This window comes from Vidua chalybeata, chromosome 12 (genome assembly GCF_026979565.1).
Source record: "Vidua chalybeata isolate OUT-0048 chromosome 12, bVidCha1 merged haplotype, whole genome shotgun sequence".
Taxonomy (NCBI): domain Eukaryota; kingdom Metazoa; phylum Chordata; class Aves; order Passeriformes; family Viduidae; genus Vidua; species Vidua chalybeata.
Genome location: NC_071541.1, coordinates 10,064,053 through 10,083,508, shown reverse-complemented (window position 1 = coordinate 10,083,508; position 19,456 = coordinate 10,064,053).

Sequence of the window (19,456 nt, the reverse complement as noted above, 5' to 3'; positions counted from 1 at the left end):
AGAGGTCTTTGAGTGCATTGAACTCTCAGCTTGCAGGACTATAGATTCTAGCTCCACAGGGATACTGGTCTGCAGGAGCTAGTAAAGCATGCCCTGTATAAGAAGGCTCCTGTGTGGGCAGCCACAGATGAAATGTGAAGGAAGATGCCAACCAGCAGCAAACCCAGAAGCACCAGGAGGGCTGGGCTGCAGCAGGACCCAGGCTGTGTTATGCCAAGTATATGTGCAGACATTGGAAAGCTGGAATCAAGCCCTGGCCCCAAACTAGGAAGCCCAGGGATGAATTCTGCTTTCCCACATCCTGTAATATGTTCTTGGCCACAAAATTACTGGCTTTAATAGGAACAGAAGCCAGTCAGTGTTCTGCCTATTGTCCCCTTAGCTGGTTTATTTTGTTGGAGGTTTTTTTTGTGGCAGGCCAAACTTGAGACTTTTCCACAGTATTTGGTATATGAGGTTTTATAGGTGGGATTTTTGGGCAAGCACCTGCTTTTTAGGTTTTAAAAGAGCCTTGGAGGCTCCTATGTGGATCTGTGGTGCAATGATTTAAAGCCTGTGTGACAGCAGAGACCTGTGTACTTAGAACATTTGATGGGTACAAGCACACACTGAGCTTCTGAGTCCTGAGTGGCACTGAGGTACAGCTCAACTGACCCCTAGATTAGGAGGAGACTATTTATACACACGCAGTGGAAAAGAATAGATTGTACTGTGTGTAACAGCTCTGTGAAATATTTGAGATATAAATATAATCATTCCATTGGGTCCTTCCTCCAAAATGACAGCGCCCTGATGAAAGCTGTGTTCATGTCGGGGGTCTGCAGATCAAAGTCATATATAGAAAGGTTAGATCAAGGTTGCATTTGGAGAGATAGCTCTTTCAAAAAGGCCAAATCAGGTAGAGCCTTCTTCTCTTCAGTTAGTGTTCAGCAATACCTGGAGAGAAGTATATAGTGTACATTCGATGGATAACACCAAATGCATCTCTCTCTTTTTTACAAGTGGGCCTGGCCTGGCTGAAAGAGTCCATTGGTAATGGAAATGACCTCACTTAAGTGTCCCTTGGTGCTTCCACATCTCTAGCCAGCTGACACATGTTCCCTCAAATGCAGACACAGCCTTGAGCGATGGACCAACTTCTTTAAAGATGCTCTGCTGGTAGGGTAGGAAAGGACCTTATGGCAGTTAGTGCTCTTAAACTGGCCTCCTCAGGTGAGGATTAGCTTCTGGTTCATCTTTTTTGCTTCTGTAGTATTCACTACAGTGTTTGTGCGAGAAACTTACACCGTGGAGTCAGCTCTGCCAAATGCCCTCCAATGAATGGCCCCTCCCAGTTTTTTTCCTTTTTAAAAACCCAAATCCACATTTGATTTTTTTTTTTCCCCCATGGAATTCCACCTTTCTCAGTAAGGTATTTAGCTGAGAACGGGAGTGATGGGTGGGCAGCAGTACCCAGTGCCACTGGCTTCAGAAGCAGTGTCTTGCCGGGCCATGGCTACCCTCTAGAGGGCCTTGGTCACACACACACCCCCTCCACACCCGTGTCCATGGATGCAGCTACCCAAGCGTGGCCTTCCAGATTCTGAAGTGGTTGGCAGGAAGTGGAAAAGAGAGTTTTGTGGCTCGTGTGTTTTGAAAGGTGCCAGGCAAGCTGAATTTCTGCTCTTTATAGGTATAATATGGATAAAGTCTAAGGCTTTGGGACCTCTCAGCCCTTCTCCAAAAAGAAATTGCAAACCCAATGAAGGGCATCAGGTGATGTGGCTCTGTTAGAGTAGAAGCCAAGCTTTTCAAGCACCTGTGTTTTATTCCTGCAGTGTGTGTGCAACATGAGTTGGGCAGATGTCATCTGTGTGCTCTTTTTTATGCTAAGCAGAGCAAGGAGTCCCAGGGTGACCAGCACAGAACTGCTGAGTCCTGCTACAAATTTGAGTCTCTTTTCAAAGTGTCCTTCACACCTAGTTATAAGATTATGGGTTCCTCATGAGCTCGGGTCCTAAATTGCTGAGGAGGTTTTGAAGACCTTGGTATGTACTTGGTCCAAGATTAAGGAAACTAAATAGGTGCACCTTCCTAATAACAGTAGGATCCTTGGCTTCTGCTTTTGTTAGAGAGTAGGACCATGGTATATTTATAAAACAGCAGCATAAACAGTATTTCAAACCCCATAAAAGTCAGTATACATCCTTGCTTCACTGAGTATTTTGGTGAGTGTGCTTCAATCAGGCCCCAGGTCAAACACACCTGAATTTCCAGATGCTCTAATTGCAGCTTTCATTTTATTGAATTTCTGAACCCACCTTTCCTCTACATCTAACCAATGAAGCACAGGAAGTCCTAAACAAGACAGGCCAGTGACCAGAAGAGGAGTGTCCCCTCTCCAAAGTACAAATTTTTGAGATGGACACAAGGAGTCCTGTAGATGACAGTAATACAGCCAGGCTAAAGGTGGGATTTTCTTTATAAATCAAATTGTTATTCATAGGATCTAAAGTACCCAAAGTTACAGCTTCACGAACTTTTTCTGACATCTATTGCTTATTTCTGAATTGTTATCCATGTGTCTACCTCTTGGTTTTGGCGAAGAGGAAGATAATTTTATTTTTAACTGCAGATAAATGCTTGTGGTATAAGTAAAGACTTTGATTGTTCTTGCTTCCCCCATGGATACACAACACTGCCAGCTTTCCCTGTGCTATTGTCTAGTCTATACAGCACTCCCATGTCCCCTGGGATTTGTCTGCACCTTGAACTGTGCTGGCCTTTCCTTCATGCCTTTGTGTGTCAGAATGTCTCACATTTTCTTGCCTATTTCTAGACTCTTTCCAGGTTTGCCACGGGGTTGAAACATGATGTTTTGGGCAGGATAAATTGTTGCTAAGAATAGAAGCTTCACTACTTAATACAGTGATGAATTGAACTAGACTGCTGGGCAGCAAAGAACCAAGCAAAGAGAGATGCCAGCAGTTTCAGTAGTTCTTACCAGCTCTAATTGCTGCTATCAGTTTATATCTAGATGGATCCATTTGGCCCCCAGGCCAAAACTATTCTTTGCATAATCCAGATGAAGGCAAGGAAGTTGTGCCTTGGATGAATCACACACCTCAATGCAGACTGCTCTGCAGCTGGCAAGGTCTGTCCATTTTTCTTGCATGTTGGCCTGGTCTCTGTCAAACCACATGGCTGGATCCTGCTCATTTTTTAATGAGGAGGGTAGAAAAGGCTTAGGTCACCATTGAGGCTGTCATATTATGGACACCTGAGAATCCTGGAGAGAAGATTTGGTGGAAAGGGAAGGATTGGTGTTGTGGCAATCATTGTTAGCTCGGATGGGGAAAGCAGGGAGGGAGTGCACCTGCTAGAGCTACTTGGGATGTGAAAGGGAGGAAGGAATGTGCAGTCATGTGGTAGTTTGGGGCAATTGAGATGTACAATAATTGCTGATGACAGCAATTGCTTTTTCCTAGCAGATAAGTCAGTTCCAGATTGCTGGCTGAGTGTGCAAAAACAGTGTCTAGTCTGATTTTCAATTCTCTAAATGTCTCTTGCTTCCTCTCCAAGTTTTATTCCATCTACCAAGTATGTGTTTTGAAGGAGCCATCCCAACCAGAGGAAAAGTAGCTCTGCAACCTTTTGAAATCCTATTAGAACTTGCAGGGACACTTCTTTCTCACTTCTGACCTCACAGTCCTCCCAGAGGGGTAGGCCAGGAAAGCCTTTGACCTCCATTTCCTGACAATAATGGCTGTGCTCTGTAAATTTTCTCTTGAGTGACAGCCATTCCCTAAAGAGAACATTTTTGTGATTAAGGCCAGCCTAATCTTGCTGAAGTGTGCTGCTTTAAGATACGTAAATTTGAAATTGCCGGTCTCTCACATGGTGTAAGCTGACGTGGTGATATCCAAGCCACACTGCGGCTCTAGTCCGTCAGCTCTTACTGGTTGTCCCTTGGATTCATCTCAATTTACAAGAGATCTGTGAATTTTACTCTTGACTTTCAGAAGCTGGCTTTGGTTTCACAGAATGGATAAGTTTGGAAGGGATCATAGTGGGTCATCTGGACCTGCCTCCCTGCTCAAGCAGTGTCAAAACAAGCACATAGCACTGGATTATGTCCAGAGAGTTCTGGAATATGTCCAGTGAGGGGAACTCCACAACCCCTCTGGGCAATCTGTTCCAGTGCATGATAATACCACAGTAAAAAATTCCTGCTCATGTTCAGGTGGGACTTCCTGTTCATCAGTTTCTGCCTCTTGTCCTGTTGCTCGGCACTATGGAGCAGAGCCTGGTCCATCCTCTTGACACGCTCCTGGCAGACACTGACAGACATTTGTCAGGTTCCCTTTGTCGTCTCTTCTCCAGGCTGAACAGGCCCTGCTTCTCCAGCCTTTCCTCATAAGAGAGTTGCTCTTGTCCCCTCATCATCTTTGTCACCTTCTATTTCTCTCACTCCAGGATCTCCATGTCACCCTTGTCCTGAGGAGCCTGGAACTGGACACTCAAGTTGTGGCCTCCCCAGGACTGAGAAAAGGGGCAGGATCACCTCCCTTGAGCTCCTGCCAATGCTTTTCCTGATGCATCCCAGGATCCCATTGGCCTTTTTGACCCCCAGGGCACTGCTGGCTCATGGACAGCTCTATGTCCACCAGGTCCTTCTCCCCAGAGCTGCTTCAGGTCACCCCCAGCCTGTGCTGGTGCCTGGGGTTTTCCTCCCCAAGTGCAGGATCTGCATTTGCCTTTGTTGAATTTCAGGCAGTTCTCCTCTGCCAGTCTCTCCAACCTGTCACAGTCCTTCGGAAGTGCTGCACAGCATAACACCAACATCCTACAATCACAGCAGTTGTTTTTTCATGGTTTCTCTGTGAACCTACAAAGGTGACAGCCTCCTAGGAGCATCTATCAACAGCAGCTGTAAAATCAGAGTGGAAAAGGAGTTAGTCCCCTTGTAAAAACTAGAGCATCTTTCCCACACTTTCACTCTTGCTAAACACTGAGCTTTTCTATACCTAGGATTTCATTTCTACTTGGCCTTTTGTAGTAAGTGTAGCCCAAAATAATTGAAGATCATTCCTTTTTTCACAGGGCTTTAGAAGAAACCCTTGCTGGAGGACCAGATCCTATTTTCAGAGACCAGACCATGCTGTCTGTGGGTGTTGGACAGCGAGACATTTGGCTCCAGAACAGTACCTGGTACCACTGCTGGATGCCAAAGTGCCTGTCTGCAGGGAAGGGAGGAATGACACCCATAGCCTGTGGAGGGTGGCTCTGCCCTCCCTTGCCCACCTGGGTGATGCAGGATGACTCCTGAGGTGTAGGAGAGTAATACTGGCTGAGTTCAGATAACTGGAAGAGCCCCTGTCCTGTCCCACAAGAGAACCACCTTTGGTGCTCAATCTCCATTTCCCTTTGGAAAAGCTCACCCTTTCACACTATTGTCTTGGCTTGCGTCGGATTTTTTTTTTTCTGCTTATACCTAGCTTTTGGGGGATGAGAAGGGGGGAAAGGCAGAGTTAATCAGCAAACCAGCCCTTACCCCCATCTAGCTACTTTTTGCTTTTAAGGAAATGAAGTCATATTTATATGCAGAGGTAATCCAGAAATGTGAGCTCCTGCCAAGACATTTATTTACACAGAGCTTAAGGGAGGTGATATTTGTCTGTGCTCAAAGCTTGGGCAGCTACCTTACATTAGAAGAAAGGTGGCAAACATTTCAGTGCTGATACCATCAAGACAAAAGCTCATCACCAGCAAAACCAATATTCCTTGTCACCCTGCTGTGCCTGGGAGCACACAGTCTGTACTCACCCAGACTTGTTGCTGCAAGTAATGCTATGAATTGTTGTCCAGCTGAGATGGAAAAGTATTTAAAAACACCTTTTGAACTGTTTCCCTTCCATTCTGGCTAATTTTTTTTGTATGACTATTTTTGTTTAAAAGAGAAAAAAAAAAAAAAAAAGAGAAATCAAAACAAAGAGAAAGTTCTGTTGCACCGGAAGCATGAGCAGGACTGTTGACTTTCTGCCTGAGTCCTGTATTTTATAACCATGAGAAATTGTTCCTTTTAACCATTGCTTGCCTTGATGTATGGGAGCAATGAAATAGGAAATGTGTTGCAGTGCTTAAACAGACATTTAACATATTTCAGAGACTTTTGGTAACTTGCTACAAATGTTTTGCTTTCTTTGGGTTATATTCTTTTTTTCTTTTAATAGGTAAATAACTGGAATATGGGATCTAGACAATTATGGTTGTTCTTACTGCTTTCTTAGTATTTTATCACTGCTGTAATCAGGGCCTGGAAAACTGATGTGTTTTAACAGCATCTTTCTTGATCTTTATTAGCTGTTTTATTTGCCAGGTACTTTATTTGTTCAAGTACTTTACAACTGAACCTAAGAAATTATTGATGTCCTCCTCGTGTTACCACTGGGAGAGATAATTATAATGCATAATCAAAGACCTAGGGGTTAAGTTTTATGGGGTGCCGCTGGCTAGTGAAAATCACTAAGAGTTTTGTTTCACCAGTCCCATCAATTTTAGTGGAATCCAGCATATCCTTTAGAGAAATTGCTGGAATTAAGGAATTCTTCAAAATTAGAAGAAATTTGTGGTAGGCCTTACCTATTGCCTTTGTTCTTAGACACCACCCTATGGGCTCAAGCAGTCAGTAAAGACTCAAGACCTTTAACTGTTCAAGAAAAAAACAAAAACAAAATAAGATTTGGCACTGAAGTGGGGAAAAACTGTGACTGAAGTTTCCTCTGGACACCAAAACTTGGAAGACAAATTACACAAGAACTCTGAGGCCAAATAATAAACTATATTCTCTTGCTGACCTCAGCTTCTAGAAGTCATCTCTCAGCATAAACAACTTCAGGAAAAGCCACTTGCCCAATAGGAGTCTATGCTTACTAAATCAGCATCTGCCCTCATGCCCATTGCTTCCTTTTTGGTAAATTGAGGAACTAAGCACTTTGGAAAAAGCTCTTTGCTGGAAGCTGAAGTTGCCTGGAAAAGGCAGTGGAAGTTCATTCTCCATGCTTGAGATGTGCAAACTACTCTGTACTTCATAAATGTAGCACATTCATTTCCAGTTCTTCCTTGTGTCAGGCTCATTTTCCTAGCTCATCTACATGACACCATATTCTGTAAAGGCAAAACTATCATTTAGGAAGTGGGGTTTGCTTCTTTAAGGAAAGTAAGAGTTGATTTCATAACTTTAGTGTCACCCACTATTTAGTTTGTTGGGAATATGAAGATATTGCCAAAATATATGGTTACATCCTCAGGGAATTTTCTTTATTTTTCCTCCCCATTCACCCTAAAGGCTGAAGACATTAATGTTTTCAATTTCTTTTTCAAAATGTGCAGTATTTAATTGACTGTTATTCTGATAAAAAATGTCAACTATGTACTGTAGCACTTAATGAGAAAAGAATGGCAATGAAATCGGGGAATGTTCAGCAGAATTTTTTAGCCCAGAAGAAAACTTTAATAGGTAGGAAAAATTGTTTCTCATCAGAATAGGAAGAAAAAATTGAAATGTTGAGCCATGTAGTAGAAAAATATTCGATAACATAAAATGTCAACATTGCCTACCAAAATAAAGGTGTCTGATGTGTCAAAGTAACACTTTTTATTTTGAATTAACATTTTGAAATGAAAAACACTTTCTATTGAGATGCTGACTTTTTACTCAAAAGCTCTCTCAACTGAAAAATCTAATAAAAATTTATATTCTTCCTTTAGAAAAATTTTAGTTCAGCCTGACCTTTGCTCTCTGAGGAAACATGTTTTATTCTGAAACCTTCAACTAGTGTTAGGTAGGATGCAGTTAACCACATTTTCAGCTTGATTTAGTGTTTGTATAAATGGGGTTTTCTTCCTTCCTTACAGAATTCTGATTTCCTTAATATTTGGAAATTTTCTTCTTTCCAGAGTTACACAGCATGTGACAAAGAAGTTTTTATTCAGGAGTTCTTGTGAAACATTTGCTATTTTTCTTTTATTTGTCACAAACTAAATCAAGCTTTATTATAATGTCTGTGCTTTGCTGCTCCTAAAATAAGCTGTTACAGTTTTTAAAAAGGAAAAAGGGAACAGAATCTCCAAATGATAAATGCAAGTAGTGCCTGGTGGAAAAAGTCAAGGGGGGGGCAGGGTGGGAGAAGAGGAAATAGCTGTGAAAACACTTTTTGAACAAATAGCTGTGCTTTAACTTTGTGTTGCAAGGTTGCCTGGATACACTGGAAGAACAGGCATCCTTCTATATATATATTAGATAGTTTAATGTTTACTGATGAAACTTGGAATGTAGCTCCAAGCACTATTTACAAATGTTTGGGATGAAGTAGTTCCAGAAAACCAAACAAAGAGAGGAGGGAGGGAAATTAACCCAAACTGTTTCTGTTTTTATCATCATGTTGCTATGTATAATCTAAAATAGCAGGTAGTAGCTTATGTAACAGAGCTGGAGGAAAGGGGAAAGTTATGGAGCTGTCATGGGACTGGACTAGTGCAAGGAAGGGTCCATGGCAGGTGAACCTGAGGGAGGTTCTCAGAGGAGAGAAAGAGAGAGCATTCAGGTGATGTAAGGGAGAGAGGGATTTGTGTAGGAAGACTCCTGCTCTGGGTTTGTGATGGATTTAAGGAAGTACACACTGCCCTGGACTGGGGCTGAGAAACCTCCTATCTGCTCCTGCTTGGCCACTGCCTCTATCCCAAGCATGCGTGACGAGTGTCCTGTTTGTCACGCGTCACCTGCTCTCCTTTTGTGCTCCTTGCAGAGATGGATTGTGTGGGCCATGTTAGAGTAGAGGTATGTGTGTTTGTATAATCCTCTGTGCTTAGGGCTGTGCAAGCTGCTGAAAGAGTTATGTTTTGGATCAGCAAGTGGGAGGTTTGTCAGCCTTTAGTCCCTGGGAGTTTGTCTCTGTTTCTGGTTCCAGAGAGTGCTCATGCTCTACGGTGCAAAAAGGATACCCCAACTAATCCAGAAAGCAAATTATACAATGTCTTGAAGGCAGAAGGGAATAGTCCTGCAATTTAGATCTAGGGCATCATTCTTTATTCTTTTTTTTTTTTTTCCTTTCATTTTCTTTTATAGATGCTTTGAATCTCTTTAGTTATGTTCTGCTGTGATTGTATCTAACTGTAGAGTAGGGAGGCATTTCTGAGATTAGAAACTTTGATCTTGGCATCACTTAATGTTTCATTTAATCTGATTTTATTGAGTGATCTTCCTTGATCTGAAATGGAATATGTTCTTCCATCTACCTCTTAAATTCACATTCAAATTGAGATTCTGTGAAATACACTTAAAAAAAAAAAAAAAAGCAAACTCCAGGATAATGTGGGAGTGTTACAAATGGTTTGTGCTGCATGTCACAGCCATGTGTGATGTCCCAGTGGACAGAACTGTGAAGCAGAGTAATTCCTCATCCTCTGAAGCCAAAGATCCCTACCACCTGACCCATGATGAGTCAACATGTGCTTTCTTCCTTTAGTAGTTGATGACATGTGATGAAATATTCAAATTCTGCCCAGAATGGGGAAATTATGCATCTTCACTGACTACTTCATTGTAGTTTTTTGAAAACCTTTGGGAAATGCTATTTCAGGAACCCCTAAGAGCCAGACTTTAAAGTTTCTTTGCAAGACAAACTCAGTCAACACATTTCAAGATCACATTTTAGTTCTGCCAGTAATTTCTCTGGTGCTGGGGCATATCTTGTACCTCTCTGCCTTGAAGAGTTAGCAAGTGGTGTCAAACGGATTCAGTGCAGAGACAACTCATTTCACCTGTCCCTGATTGGCTGTGATACACATTGAGATCTGAATATTGTCCTCAAAATGAGGCCTACTTGGTGCCAGGAGAAATTCAGAGTGATTTTGTGCATGGGCCATGAGTTTTAGTTGGATTCAGTCCCCTTGTGCTTGCTGGAAAGGAGTTTGCTTTTGGTCTAGTTATGAGGACTGCTTATGGCTTAAGGAGTTGCTCACTGTGGAATAAAACCCCTTAAAGGTCTGACATGGACCCTCAGACTGATCCTAGGTCATGCAGCTTCCACTGCTGCCTCCAGTTCTCTGCCTGGTTTGTGTGTAAAATTAAAGGCTTCATTTTTCAGACTCTCAAAAATACTTTTCATCAGTCCTTAGGCTAGAAAAATTGGTAACTACTGAAAGCCAAGTATTTGAGTTGTTAATCTCTGATGGGAAAGCACATGCTGTAAAAAGTGGTTCTTATCAGTGCTTTTCCTGTGAGAGCAGAACATCTCTTCTTGGGTTTTATGAGTATGTCTCGCCTACATCCCCCCAGCATATCTGTGCCTGGCCACACTGCAGGCTGCAGCCCCGTGGGGAGATGCTCAGGATGTCTGGTTACAGTGGCAGGGAGTTGGCTGTGCCCTCGTTTACCCTGCACAGCTTTCTGCAGATAGCTGTGGCCAAGGACCTGGAGGGCTCTCAGAGCTCACAAACCAGGCAGCTCTGCACAGCTGGTGCACACAGCATCAGTCAGAGCTGTGGCTGTGGTCACCTCTCAGCTGGGCACAGCTCTGTTGGCAGACACCTACAAGGCAGGTGAAATTACCCTGACTGAAGCGTGCTTTTAATGGTAGCCCTTATAATGCTGCAGGACATGGGAAATGTGGGGAGAGGATGGGGTGGTTTTAGCAGATCAATCCCAAGTGTAGCTTTGCTGTCAGCAGAGGGACATTAGCAGCTGCCATGGAGGGATGTCCTTCTGCTGGGTATGTGTTTTACATCTGGCATCTTGACTGATATTGCTCTGGTAATGAAGTGTTTCTTTATATTTTCATTTCCATGTGGGTGTTTGTGGCATGTACTGTCCCAAAACTAGAAAAGACGATCAAATTAAAAAACACATCACAGAAAGCATTGAAGGGTGCTTATTCATTCATTGGAACACTGTGGTTGGATTAATTTTCCCATAAGTCAGTTTTTGGATGAAGGAATTTTGGACACTGGCAACACAGGTTTAAAAGGCTGCAAGCAAGAAAAGAGTGAGCTGATAGGAGGTAGAGCAAGTAGGCTCCTGTTCAGTGCTTGGGGAATTACTTCAGTTATATTTTGCTCTCCAGATGAATTGTTTGCTCTGATTTGAACAGCTATTTACCCTTCACTGTATCAGCTGAAATGTTTGCCTGCCTCAAAGTTCATATCACCTTATGAGCAAGTTCACCTAAAGGAAACATCAGCCTTTGCCAAGTCAGTACAAAAGGTAAAAAAAGCAGGGAAGAAATGAAGAGAACAGAAAAGGAATGTGTTTGGGGAAACTCAGGAAAGTGTTCTGTGTGTAAGCCAGTGAATCTTAAACAATATTAACTTCTTAGCAACAATGATTCTGTTTTGTTTAACTAACAAAGGATATTGTAAGCAGATATGTGCATCTTGGGCAGATAAGGTTTGTGTTGGACAGTTCTTTTATTGGTCCAACATTTGGTAATTCACTCAAATTTAGCTATGGAACAAGAATTATGCATATTTGCTTCTGAGGCAGAGGTTAGACATAAGGCTCTCAGTAATTTTCCAGTTCCTTGCTAAATTTAAATCTTAATAGAATGGGGCCCAGCCTGTCATCTTTATGTTTTCATGCCAATCCCAATAGAGTAGGGAAGCAAAAGGGCAGAATTTAACTGTCTCTTCCTCTCAATAGAAGAGTAGCACTTTTGTGTTTGCATTTCTTTTCCATCCAAGATCTCAAAGCACGTGAATATTCCCTTTATGTCAGTGGAAAACCAAGGCACGGAGCAATTCAGGCACTATTCAGCCCACGATATCAAAGCACAAGCTGGTGCATTGCAGCCCACATAATGAATTGTAGGAACACATCCTCTGTGAAGTCCTGCATTTAAGTCCTATAACATCCTATAAAGAAGAATAAAGTGAAGGAAAAGCTGTTGAGTGACTGCCTCCTAGTTTCACAGGAGGCCAGCCCAAGGCTGGGAACAGACCATGGGAATCCTGGATTCCATCCCCATATCAAATTGCTACATGTGCCTCGCTTCCTTTGAGCAATCATTTCTCTTGCTAAGGTAACTCCTTTTAAAGTATTTGAATTTTCAGCTGTCAAGTGTAGACCAAATTTATTTCATCTAGATTGATGAGGACTCCCTTAGTTCTACTGCAGTAAACCGTGTTACAGCTGCCCCACTTCACTCCAAACCACTGGATTTTGTAGGATTAGGATCTTTTCTTGCTGCTTTCTTTCTGTCTCATAATTCAGGCAGGAAAGATGGACAAAACTGTCCAGGTTCTTGTTGCCAATGAAAACTTTTTCTATCAAAAAGGAAGAGAAAAGCCATTTCTCTGTGCTCACCAGCTCAAATAAGGAATGGAATTCATTCCTTAGTAATCAGGGAAATTAAATAAAGTGAGGAGACAGAACATAAGGGTGTAAATTTAGTTATTGAAGTGCTGCATTAAATTCCTAGATTAGACACACAAGGAGGGTATGCCTTTCATGGGAAAATGCCTTTTAGCTTGTCAGTCTTAGTGCTGAGAATTCTCTAAATAAAGAATTTCTTTGATATCTGTGTGGATGTAAATGCCATGTATGCAAATTTTACTGAGTCACACCTGGAAGAAACCCAAAATTTCCAAAGCTGAGCTGAAATAGCCAGCTTTTCTCTTAGTTTCTTCTCCCAACCCTTTAAAACTGCTCACATCCCATAAACCCAGCACAGATTTCCATGAAATGTTATGTCCCAGCTTGTCTGAGAGGGTTGGGCCATGCTTGGACCTTTTAGCATGATATTGGTTACATTTTCTGATGACACTGAAGCCAATGGACTAGAGAAAGTTGGAAGATGTTTGACTGACCTACTCCAGCTCCTGAGCTGCTGACAAAACCCCCAAGGCGGATTCTGGACACTCTTGCTGTTTGTTTGCCTACATATAAATGGTTTATATTAACTTGTCTCAGGGCTTTCATGAGGATTAGTTAATATTTGCAAGGTATTCATGGACATGCAGCCTGTGAAGCATCGAGAGCCAGTTTCTTCCTCTTCAACTTGCACGACCCAGTAAAGGATGCTGGGTTTCCTCTCTAATCTACATCTTGTGACACAGAAACCTTCTTCTGTTTGCCTTTTCCTGTCTGCAACTCTTGGAACAACAGGAACCACAAAGCCTGAACTCTATTCTTCCTCATGATTTGCTCTTTCAGAAGGCAGGGGAAAGGGAAAGTCTGAGCAGAAGAAAGTGTGTGATGCTGCTTAGGACTTGAGCAGAAAGTTGCCCCACAAAAGAAAACAAATACAGAAATTTCAGAAAGGAGTATTTCTGAGTATAAATATAAGCTCAGGCCTCCCTAGCCTCTGTTTAGTTTCAAGTTAGAGATTTCTGCCTCAGAGTTGAAGGGTTTGTTTGAAAGCTTGGTTGCTTCTCCACGTGTATCAAGTGATCTGTTATTATCACTGCTCATAAATCTGTTCGATTTCTAGTATCTTTGTTTTGATAATCTCATTGAAGATACCTGCCAGGGAAAATGGATTTCAATAGGCCTTTTTATTTCCTCAATCACTGTAGAGTGCAGCACTGAAGAGTGAACTTGGTCCCCAGTGAACTTCTGCCCCGGTATTATAAAGGTTATTATTGGTCTGTGCAATTCTTTGCATGTAAAGTACAACATTTCTTCTAATTAAATTTCTACTACCTTATATGAGCCAGGGCCTGATTTTATTTTTTTCTTTTTCTTCCCACCCCAACTTGTCTGGGATGGGGTGAATGCCCTTTTTCTGGGACAACTGTGTTCAGGCCAGTCTCGTGAGGCTTCCACCTCCCCCTGGCATGACCTCAGTTCTACATTGCTCTTTGTGCTAATGCTTTTTAGAGCTTCCCAAAATCATTAACCCTGTGAAAAACCTATTGGTGATGACCTAGGGCAAGTTAGGCATCACTGAATGTAGAGGATGGTACTCTGGCCTGGTGAAAGGTCATTCAATTTTGCCTTCTGAAAATATGTGGGAAGGGTGGAATGGGGTGGGTACAAGAGCTCTTTACTGATGTGAACTTAGGATGGGGGAGGAATTTTGGTGCAGGGGAGCAATGGCAGATGTCACAAGTATCTGAGGTGTGCAGATTCAAGAGAATCATCACCAGTGGCAGAGCTGATGCTGACTTCATCTGGATTAAGGTTTCAGTCTGGTATCTCCAGCCACTCAACACTGTTGACTTTCTAAGAAAAATAAACAAAATATTGTCATGACTGATCCTGGCAATCCTGGCCCTCCTGGGACCATGTGAGTATGGTCCATTTCAAAGCATCACCTCTGGAAATGATCCCAAAGAAGCCATACAGTAACATCTGTAGTTCTTTAGCAAAAATCACCATTCCTCTAATTTATCAGCTGTAACTAGAAGGGTATAAGCTGTAACTCTTTCACTATGGAGAGTTAAACACCAGAGTAAGAGAAGAACATTGTTAACAAAGAAAGAGGGAGGGTTTTAAAATGGATTTTGTTATTTTAGTTGTTAAGTTAGGTTCTCTGACAAGTTATAGATGGAGCTTTTTTTTACAAAGAGCAGTGGGTGCAAGCAACCACTGTCATTTTACAGTTTGTCAGCTGGAAAGGTTATGGCTCACTGTAAAAGCAAAAGAGAGGATCACACAATCCAAAAGGTCCTTTCAGCCCTGTTTTCCTAAAGCATATATTGACTAACAAATATAAAGGGCAAGGGATCTCTGCTGAGTGGAGGCAGGATTAATTACTGTTCACAACCCAGCATGTGAATTATGAAAGGTATGCCAGATCTTGGCTGGTGTAAACTGACAGACTTTGGTGCAGCTGCAGTGGTCTAGTTCAGCTGAGGATTTATCCTTTGGTGCTTAAAAAGGTAACTATTTTATGCACAAAAAATACAAAAAAGTTTTCTTTCTATTGCCCTTTAGCCCATTCCTCATTTACATCAGCCATCTTACTTCCCTGGAGAGTGTATTTTAGATGAACAGATCTCTCAGCTTCACCATTTTCTGGACAGTAACCCTGGCCCCTCCTTTATTTCAAAGTTTGACTCATTCATTTTTGTAGCTGAGCCCCCTGAGCTTTTGCAAATTCCTCCTTTCCATGGTAGTTTTCCCAACAGGTTTATGCCAATCCTTTTACTCCTCTCCATCCATTTGGCTGTGACACTCACATTTAGTCCTTAATATCTATCCTTATAAATCACTTTTGGTTTTCCTCTTGCACTTTGGCTTTCATGGATGCAGTTGTGGCTTGTAGCAACCTGGGAGTAAATTGAATATAGAAATGTGTTCTGCCTCTGATGAAGGAAACTTCCCTAATTATGTGTTGTTTTCATTAATGTCATATTTTACTTCAAGCTTTGATCTGATTTGCTTTCTACAATCCATTTAACATCAAAATTTTGCAGTGATTCTGTTGTGAAAGTATCTTTCATGTTATTTCTCTTTACCAAACATTTCTGTTTGCATTCTGACAGATTTTTCCATTTAGTCCCAGGGGCTATGTATTCCTTTTGAACTGTATTTTCCCTGCCTTCCCTGGCATTTGCAGCACCTCCTGATTTAGATTCAATATCTGAATTTAATTAGTATGCTCTCTTTCCTCACTCAGATCACTAAATCTGTCCACCAGGAGTAAAGGGAAAGGATGAGCCTGGAGCAATGTTTGCCATTGCAGAGGATCAGTGAATGGCAATAAGCGTGAACAGAGGAATTGTTAATATCAATACACCACATTCCTGGGGAGAGAGTTGATGGGTTCTAAAGTCAGGCAAAATGATACATGAATGTTTAGTCTCAGGTGGCATCTTTTGCAGATAAATTTGAATTAAGCTGCAATAAATTCATGGCCCTGCTTGTTAAAGCTGTCAGCAAAGAGTGTGAGGAGCCCAGCCAAGATGTACACGAGAATGGATTAACATCTCCCAATCTTCCTGGGATAAGGCAAACTCTAATCTAGTTGCATTGCTGGGATAAAAGTAGGACATCTGAATGGCAGAATGCAGTTTGTCATCAACATGTAAGTCTTGATTAAAGATAACTCAGAGGTTCTGGAGAAACATAAATGAACGCACCAAAAACTCTCTGAGTTAGAATGACAGAAGCCATGGAACCTAAAAGATTCTTAGCTGGGATTTGTCATATATTTTGGTCTTTTAGGCCCTGGTCAGAGCAGTGCCAGTGCTAGGAGATCAGTGCTTTGATCAAATTCCATGACAATCAATAGATTGCAAGGGCATAATTTATGTTCCATAAATCAGCAGGTGCCATTTGGAGATGGATTACTCTGTCCCTTCTATCCACATGTGCTTGGGATATGTTCCATTATTTATGTTCTCCCCAGATAGATCAATACATCTATCGATCTACTAAATAGGCAAATTTTTTTCTCCCCATCATTGTCATAATCTGAGAGCTGACTGCTGACTGTATTACTTTGTTTTGCTTGCAACTTCTTTAACTTCACCCCAGAATTAAAACAAAGGCTAATCCAAACTCACTCGTGTTTCACCTGGAAGTTTGTGCATATATGTTGTGAATGAAGACACACTGACAGATAACCTCACCTCCTGATGAGTACAGTGTTATCTCCACTGCAGCAAAAAGGCTCAGGTGTCCAAAGAATACAGAAGTCCAAGGCACAGGGAAATACTGACAGTAAGCACATTGTGGCCTTGTCCTTTTGATACAGATCAGATAGTGAGTGAAAACATGAGGGCATATGAGAAAAACACCAGTGCCCCAGTTTTTGAAGCCACCAGGTTCCTTTACAGCAGCATCTGTTATACCAAAGTCACTGTTGGTTTGGGAGCTCCAAATCTCTGTGGGTTTTTTGCATCTGTTCTGGCCAAATGCAGATGGTGAGGCAGTAAACCCCTGGTCCTGGGTTAGCAGAGAAGAATGGCTTGCTGTCTTGTGTGGGGGAGAGAATGGTGGCACTTTAAAAGACCCAGGGGCTCACTGAGGTAGCCAGTTAGAGGCATTATTCAGGGTAATATCAGAGGTCTACTGTGCTGATATGAGGAAAAATGAAATCAGGCTCTTTCGTATGATTGTTCAAGTGGGCATGACTGAGGACTGCTTTTTGTGCTTCTTCATAGAAGGCAGTAGTTAAGAAAGCCACTGTGGCTTGTTGGATGTTCAAATGAGGAAAGCAAAGGATTTTTTATTCTGTGGTCATGTCAAGGGAAGGATTTGGCAGCAGACAGGCGCCCTGGAAAATTGTGAAGTGCTGGATAAAAAGCTATACTGACAACATAGAGTGAGTTGAAGGAAACTTTCCTTTAGGCTCACCGAAAAAAATAAAAAATAAGTTTGACAGTTAGGTCTCTATTTGTTTCTTTCTAAAATGGGTTGATTTTTCCTCCAGAAAATCTGAAAAATATGTAGGCACAAGTAGCAGACACTTCAATTGCAAATTTGGAGGGCAATCTGTCTACCTTATGATTCTTATTCTAGAACCAGTGCCATGAAGTACCCATTTGCAGAAACATTTTAAGTTTTTAGGACATCTTCTTTCAAAACTTATCACTGGAGAAAACCTTCCAGGCTGGGAGTTCAGTTTGCAGCACAACAGAGGAGTGGAGTAAGAGCTGAGGGGGTAAAACATGATGTGTGTAGACAAGAAGAAACAAGTTGGAAGCTCTCCACCTGTCTGTTGTTAACTGATACACTTGAGCAAAACCAAACCAGAAACAGCATCTAGAGGCTTGCATCCTGCTACACTACTTTTTTATGTCCTCCCTAGAGTTTGGAGAGGCTGCACCTGACCTTTGTATGCACTGACTCTAGATGTGCCAAGCAAGCAGTTCAGTAGCAAACTTAGTGGAAATAATTATTTTAATTAGTGAAATTGGATTACACTGAAGTGTTTTTGGGGACTGCTGTTCTGCTTCAGATGTTGTTCAAACTGTCCTGGCTGTACATAATTTCTAAATCAACACATTACATAGGGGTTTAGGCAGAGAAAAGGGAATTGGCCAGAAAAAGGCCTGATTTACTTCAGATTTGATATTTGATAACACAAGGAACATAGGGTGGATTGCAGTAGGTTTTTACTAGGACAGCAGATTTTTTTTGTAAGCTGTCATCATGTGCACCTTATTTTCTCAGGACGTCATGAGGTTATAGGTATTTTTTTAACCTTTGTTTCTTGCTTGTCATCAACAGCTGAAATCCCATCACCATCCACTGTGAACAGAAAAAACAGGAAAAAAAGCTCTGTGTTCCACAGGACCTTACCTTTTAACAGGAGCAGGTCATCATTCAGCTACCCAAAGCACTGAAGGCCCTCAGTCAGTATAAATTAAAGAGAAATAGTGGAGATCAGCTTAAGGCATGTCCAAAAACGTGGGTATTGTTGGCTATATAGTTGCATCTCAAAAGATGACTGCAGCTGATTACGTCTGCTTTCAACTAGTAGAGGAAATGATGAACAAATCATCAGCATTATTTCCCTCCACAGCAGCTTTTTTGAGGCAGCCTTCCATAACCTTATGTACTTGACAGCATATTTTAGCACTAACACTTGGTATGGCTGTTTCTTCTCCTGAGAGAAACTGTGATTCTCACTGAGGAAACCCCTTGAATGCAATAAATAATTTACTGGAGCACAGTCCATTGCATTTCAACAGATCAGCATTTGGTGCTTGGAGTTGGTGGCTGAGATCAGACAACATCAACTGTAAGGAAATTAAAATTTCAGCATTGGTTTCATTACTGGGCTTCTGCCTGTGTGTTGTGCAGGCTAAGACTGAATTGGGCTTTCATGTAGATTGTTCTGTAGATCCTCTAAATGAGATTAAAAGGGATGATAGAGCCAATACCTCCTGCCCTCAGTGAGATCATAGCAGGTTTCTTAAACACTACCTGAAAGACAGATTATGATGGCCAGAGTAAATGTTTGGTGAAGATAAGTAACTGGATGATAAAACTAAATGCCTGTGGGTTATCCAAGAAAACTGAAAAGGAAAAACAGGCTGGGAGAAATTGTAAAAATAATTTATTCACATGAACATCCAGTATTATATTAAACATGCTAAGTTTGGGATATACTAGAGCTTCTTTTTTTGTTACATCCTTAACAGTCAAGTGAACATGGTTTTAGAAGAGTGGAATGTTTTAAGCAAACATTTCTGACCTAGATTTTCAAAATGGGTGAGCTTGAGGACACTGTCTTCATTTTATGCCTCATTAACTTCGCCTGTTCTTCAGAGTTTCCATGGAAACTACCTCTTTGGTGACGGATAGAAACTTTTGATGGGTCAAGTAAGAAAAAGGTAACAAGAGGTACTAGGGCAGAGAATATCTTACAGAGCCCTAATGGAAGACGGCAGTGAATGAACTTTGAACATAAACAAAGGGATGATAGTAGAAGACCATAAATGTTAGTGCATTGACAGTGAGGATGATTCAAAGTTACTATGGGATGTGAGAGTACAAACTTAACAGAGCATGACCTTGTTCTGA